The sequence below is a fragment of the Pongo pygmaeus genome, chromosome Y (genome assembly GCF_028885625.2).
Source record: "Pongo pygmaeus isolate AG05252 chromosome Y, NHGRI_mPonPyg2-v2.0_pri, whole genome shotgun sequence".
NCBI classification, from domain to species: Eukaryota; Metazoa; Chordata; class Mammalia; order Primates; family Hominidae; genus Pongo; species Pongo pygmaeus.
This window is the reverse complement of record NC_072397.2, coordinates 29,747,016-29,753,294: the sequence shown is the minus strand read 5'-3', so window position 1 is coordinate 29,753,294 and position 6,279 is coordinate 29,747,016.

The window sequence follows — 6,279 nt, the reverse complement described above, 5'->3', positions numbered from 1 at the left end:
ATTGCCATTTTCATGATATTGGTTCTTCCTACTGATGAGCATGGAATGTTCTTCCATTTGTTTGTATCCTCTTTTATTTCATTGAGCAGTGGATTGTATTTCTCCTTGAAGATGTCCTTCACATCCCTTGTAAGTTGTATTCCTAGGTATTTTATTCTTTTTGAAGAAATTGTGAATGGGAGTTCACTCATCACTTGGCTCTCTGTTTCTCTGTTATTGATGTATAAGAATGCTTGTGATTTTGTACATTGATTTTGTATCCTGAGACTTTGCTGAAATTGCTTATCAGCTTAAGGAGATTTTGGGCTGAGACAATGTGGCTTTCTAGATATACAATCATATCATCTGCAAACAGGGACAATTTGATGTCCCCTTTTCCTCATTGAATTCCTTTTATTTCCTTCTTCAGCCTAACTGCTCTGGCCAGAACTTCCAACACTATGTTAAATAGGAGTGGTGAGAGAGAGCATCCCTGCCTTCTACATGTTTTCAAAGGGAATGCTTCCAGTTTTTGCCCTTTCAGTATGATATTGGCTGTGGGTTTGTCATAGATAGCTCTTATTATTTTGAGATACGTCCCATCAATCCCTAACTTATTGAGAGTTTTTAGCTTGAAACGTTGTTGTAGTTTGTCAGAGGCCTTTTCTGTAACTACTAGAATAATCATGTGGTTTTTGTCTTTGGTTCTGTTTATATGCTGGATTACGTTTATTGATTTGCCTATGTTGAACCAGCCTTGCATCCCAGGGATGAAGCCCACTTGATCATGGTGGATAAGCTTTTTGATGTGCTGCTGAATTCAGTTTGCCTCTTTTTATTGATGATTTTTGCATCAATGTTCATCAAGGATGTTGGTCTAAAATTCTCTTTTTTGCTTGTGTCTCTGTCAGGTTTTGGTACGAGGATGATGCTGGCCTCATAAAATGAGTGAAGGAGGATTCCATCTCTTTCTATTGATTGGAATATTTTCAGAAGGAATGGTACCAGCTCCTTCTTGTACCTTTGGTAGAATTGGGCTGTGAATGCATCTTGTCCTGGACTTTTTTGCTTGGTAAGCTATTGATTATTGCCACAATTTCAGATCCTGTTATTGGTCCATTCAGAGGTTCAACTTCTTCCTGGTTTAGTCTTGGGTGTTTTATGTGTTGAGGAATTTAACCATTTCTTCTAGATTTTCAAGTTTATTTGCATAGAGGTGTTTGCAGTATTTTCTGATGGTAGTTTTCATTTCTGTGGGATGGGTGGTGATATTACCTTTATTATATTTTATTGCATTTATTGATTCTTCTCCCTTTTCTTCTTTATTAATGTCACTAGCAGTCTATGGATTTTGTTGATCTTTCCAAAAACCAGCTCCAGCATTCATTAATTTTTTGAAGGGTTTTTTGTGTTTCTATTTCCTTCAGTTCTGCTGTGATTTTAGTTATTTCTTGCCTTCTTCTAGCTTTTGAATGTGTTTGCTCTTGCTTTTCTAGTTCTTTTAATAGTGATGTTAGGGTGTCAATCTTGGATCTTTCCTGCTTTCTCTTGTTGGCATTTAGTGCTATAAATTTCCCTCTACACACTGCTTTGAACGTGTCCCAGAGATTCTGGTATGTTGTGTCTTAGTTCTCCGTGGTTTCAAAGAATATCTATTTCTGCATTCATTTTGTTAGGTACTCAGTAGTAATTCAGGAGCATGTTGTTCAGTTTCCATGTAGTTGAACGTTTTCAGTTAATTTCTTAATCCTGAGTTCTAGTTTGATTGCACTGTGGTCTGAGAAACACTTTGTTATAATTTCTGTTCTTTTACATTAGCTGAGGAGTGCCTTACTTCCAACTATGTGGTCAATTTTGGAATAGGTGTGGTGTGGTGCAGAAAAATATGTATATTCTGTTGATTTGGGGTGGAGAGTTCTGCAGATGTCTATTAGGTCTGCTTGGTGCAGGGCTGAGTTCAATTCCTGGGTATCCTTGTTAACTTTCTGTCTCATTGATCTGTCTAATGTTCACAGTGGGGTGTTAAAGTCTCCCATTATTACTGTGTGGAAGTCTAAGACTCTTTCTAGGTTACTAAGTACTTACTTTATGAATCTGGGTGCTCCTGTATTGGGTGTATATATATTTAGGATAGTTAGCTCTTCTTGCTGAATTGAACCCTTAACCACTATGTAATGGACTTCTTAGTCCCTTTTCATCTTTTTTGGTTTAAAGTCTGTTTTATTTGAGGCTAGGATTGCAACTCCTGCCTTTCTTCATTTTCCATTTGCTTGGTAGATCTCCCTCCGTCCCTTTATTTTGAGCCTATGTGTGTCTCTGCACGTGAGATGGCTTTCCTGCATGCATACAACACACTGATGGGTCTTGACTCTTTATCCAATTTGCAAGTCTGTGTCTTTTAATTGGAGCATTTAGCCAATTTACATTTAAAGTTAATATTGTTTTGTGTGAATTTGGTGCTGTAACTATGATTTTAGCTGATTAATTTGCCCGTTAGTTGATGCAGTTTCTTCGTAGCCTTGATGGTCTTTACATTTCGGCATATTTTTGCATTGTCTGTTACCAGTTTTTCCTTTCCATGTTTAGTGCTTCCTTCAGGAGCTCTTTTAGGACAGGCCTGATGATGACAAAATTTAAGCATTTCTTGTAACCAAAGTCTTTTATTTTTCCTTCACTTATGAAGCTTAGTTTGGCTGGATATGAAATTCTGGGTTGAAAATTCTTGTCTTTAAGAATGTTGAATATTGGCCCCCCTCTGTTCTGGCTTGTAGAGTTTTTGCCGAGGGATCCGCTATTAGTCTGATGGGCTTCACTTTGTTGGTAACCCGACCTTTCTCTCTGGCTGCCCTTAGCATTTTTTCCTTCATTTCAACTTTGGTGAATCTGACAATTATGTGTCTTGGAATTACTCTTCTTCAGGATTATCATTGTAGTGTTCTCTGTATTTCCTGAATCTCAATGTTGGCCTGCCTGGCTAGATTGGGGAAGTTCTCCAGGATAATATCCTGCAGAGTGTTTTCCATCTTGTTTCCTTTCTCCCCGTCACTTTCAGGTACAACAATCAGACGTAGATTTGGTCTTTTCACATAGTCCCATATTTCTTGGAGCCTTTGTTCATTTCTTGTTATTCTTTTTTCTCTAAACTTCCCTTCTCACCTTATTTCATTCATTTCTTCTTCTATCACTGATAACGTTTCTTCCAGTTGATTGCATCAGCTCCTTAGACTTTTGCATTATTCACGAAGTGCTTGAGCCTTGGCTTTCAGCTCCATCAGCTCCTTTAAGGACTTTTGTGCATTGGTTATTCTAGTTATCAATTCATTTTGTTTTTTTTTTTTTCACAGTTTTTAACTTCTTTACCATTGGTTTGAATTTCCTCCTGCAGCTCGGAGCAGTTTGGTGGTCTGAGGTCTTTTTCTGTCAACTCATCAAGGTGACTCTCCATCAAGCTTTGTTCCATTGCTGGTGAGGAGCTGCGTTCCTTTGGAGGAGGAGTGGTGCCCTGCTTTTTAGAGTTTCCAGTTTTTCTGCTGTTTTTTTTGCCATCTTTGTGGTTTTATCTGCTTTTGGTCTTTGATAATTGTGACGTACAGAAGGGTTTTTGGTGTGGATGTCCTTTCTGTTAGATAGTTTTCCTTCTAACAGACAGGACACTCAGCTGCAGGTCCATTGGAGTTTCCTAGAGGTCCACATCAGACCGTGTTTGGCTGGGTATCCGCCACGGTGGCTGCAGAACAGCGGTGGCTGTAGAACAGCGGACCTTGGTGAACCTCAAATGCTGCTGCCTATACATTCTTCTGGAAGTATTGTCTCAGAGGAGTACCTGGCTATGTGAGATGTCAGTCTGTGCCTACTGGTGGGTGCCTGCCAGTTAGGCTGCTCGGAGTTCAGTGACCCACTTGAGGAGGCAGTCTGCACATTCTCAGATCTCCAGCTGCATGCAGGGAGAAACATTACTCTCTTCAAAGCTGTCAGACAGGGACAATGAAGCCTGCAGAGGTTACTGCTGTCTTTTTGTTTGACTCTGCCCTGCCCCCAGAGGTGGAGCCTACAGAGGCAGGCAGGACTTCATGTGCTGTGGTGGCCTCCAACAATTTCGAGCTTCCCAGCTGCTATGTTTATCTAATCAAGCCTGGTCAATAGTGCACCCACTAACCCAGGCTTGCTGCCGCCTTAATGTTTGAGCTCCGATTGCTGTGCTAGCCGTCAGTAGGACTCCGTGGGCATAGGACACTCCAAGCCATGTGCGGGATATAATCTCGCGGTGTGCCACTATTTAAGCCTATTTGAAAAGCACAGTAGTAGGGTAGGAGTGACCCAATTTTCCGGGTGCCGTCGGTCACCCCTTTATTTGACTAAGAAAGGGAACTCCCTTATCCCTTCCACTTCCTGAGTGAGGAAATGCCTCGCCCTGCTTCTGCTGGTGCACAGTGCACTGCAACCACTGTCATGCACCCACTGTCTGGCAATCCCTAGTGAGATGAAACTGGCACCTCAGATGGAAATGCAAAAATCACTCATCTTCTGCATCGCTCACACTGTGAGCTGCAGACTACAGCAATTCCTGTTCGGCCATCTTGGTTCTACCCCTGGCTGGGTTATGGTTAATGTTACGTTGAAGTTTAGGGTTACAGAAGGCACGGGGCATCTGGCTAGTGTATTAGGTCATCACTCTTTTTTTGCAGAAGGGAGGACTGAGCCTTGCACCCAGAACTTTTCTGGGTCTGAGCTCAGGACCATCTTAATGCTCATTGTGCAGCCTCGTAGATTTGGAGCCAGAGGAAGTTGCCTTCTGAGGCCACAGCTTTTCTAAACGTCAACCCAGAGCTAACCAAATCCACAGTAGCTTGTGTTTGAGAGTGGGAGGTGTTTTGAGGTAGTCTCTGGAAGGTCCAAAGGAAGGGAAGTTAGTGACGGCTTACACCACAGACACACTTTGTTAAAACTTAGAGGTAAAAGTGGAAATAATTAAATGTTGGTGGTCAAGCACTCTGTGTACCAGCCACAAGTGGAGACTGAGTTGGCACACTCTCCCACACCAGCAGGAGAAAGCAACCTGCAGACTCTGACTTCAGTCTCTGGTGCTAGGGTTGTGTGAGATCTGGAATGACAGCAGCATTTAAAATCAGCAGAATTCCAAGTTGCTTGTCCTATTGAATCCTGGAAAGGCTGTTGAGATTGATGGTTGTGGCAGTTCCTTTCTCAAAGAGGGAGGCTGAGGCCCGTGAGTGGTGAGCCTGGTTCATGTGGCCTGGGGTGACTGGGCTAAATGTAGTGTCCACTTCTGTACTTTATAGTCTTTGTTGTAGCACATATGGGCTGTGCTCCTCCCTCCAGGCCTGTGTCCATTAGTGACCACCAGAATCAGGTTCCCAGGGCATGAGGGTCTCCTTTGTCTGGGAGCAGAGACCAGGTTGGCTCCAGGCAGGTGCCTAGTGAGGACTGAATTATAGGGGACCTAGGAGAAGAGGGGGCGCAGTACCCCAAATCACACACTCTCCTTGCCGAAACAGCTAGATTGTGAGAAAATCCACACTACAATCATGGGCTCGCTTTCCATTCACTGCTGGAGCTGAGACCGGGCAGAGTTTACCACAGGCACTGTCTCCCCTGGAGCTTGCCTGTCTTCTCCACATGGCTGTCCTCAGCCTTCCTCTTTCTCTTCCAACTCTTATGCCTCCTGCACATTTTAACCTAGGGGAAATGCAAGTCAAAACTACAGTAAGATACCTCTTCACACCCATTATAATTGCCAAAAAAAAAAAAAAAAGCTAACAGTTGTTGAAATGGAAGTGGGAATATGTGAAAGAAAAATGCTGCAGCTGCTGTGGAAAATAGTTTGGTGGTTCTGCAAAAGCTAAATATAAAATTACCATAGACCCCCCGAAATCAACTCCAAGCTATATACACAAAAAGTGTAAAAGAGGCATTCAAACAAAAACATGTATACATACGTTCATAGCAGCATTCACAATAACTAAAATCTGCAAACACACCAAATAAATGTCCACCAACAGAAAATAAGAAACAAAATGTAGCATGTCCATACAACGGCATACTATTCAGCTGTGAAAAGGATTACAACTCTAATGCTACAATGTGAAGAAACTTAAATTTTGGCTCAAGAATCTGAACGCAAAAGTCACATGTCTGATTTTATTTATATACATATTTAGAATAGGTAAATCCACAGAGATAAAATGCAGATTATTGGTTGCTGGTGTCAGAAAGAGGACAGATTGGGTAGGAGCTTCTTAATAAGTAGGGTATTTCCTTTTGGAATAATGAAAGTAATTTGGA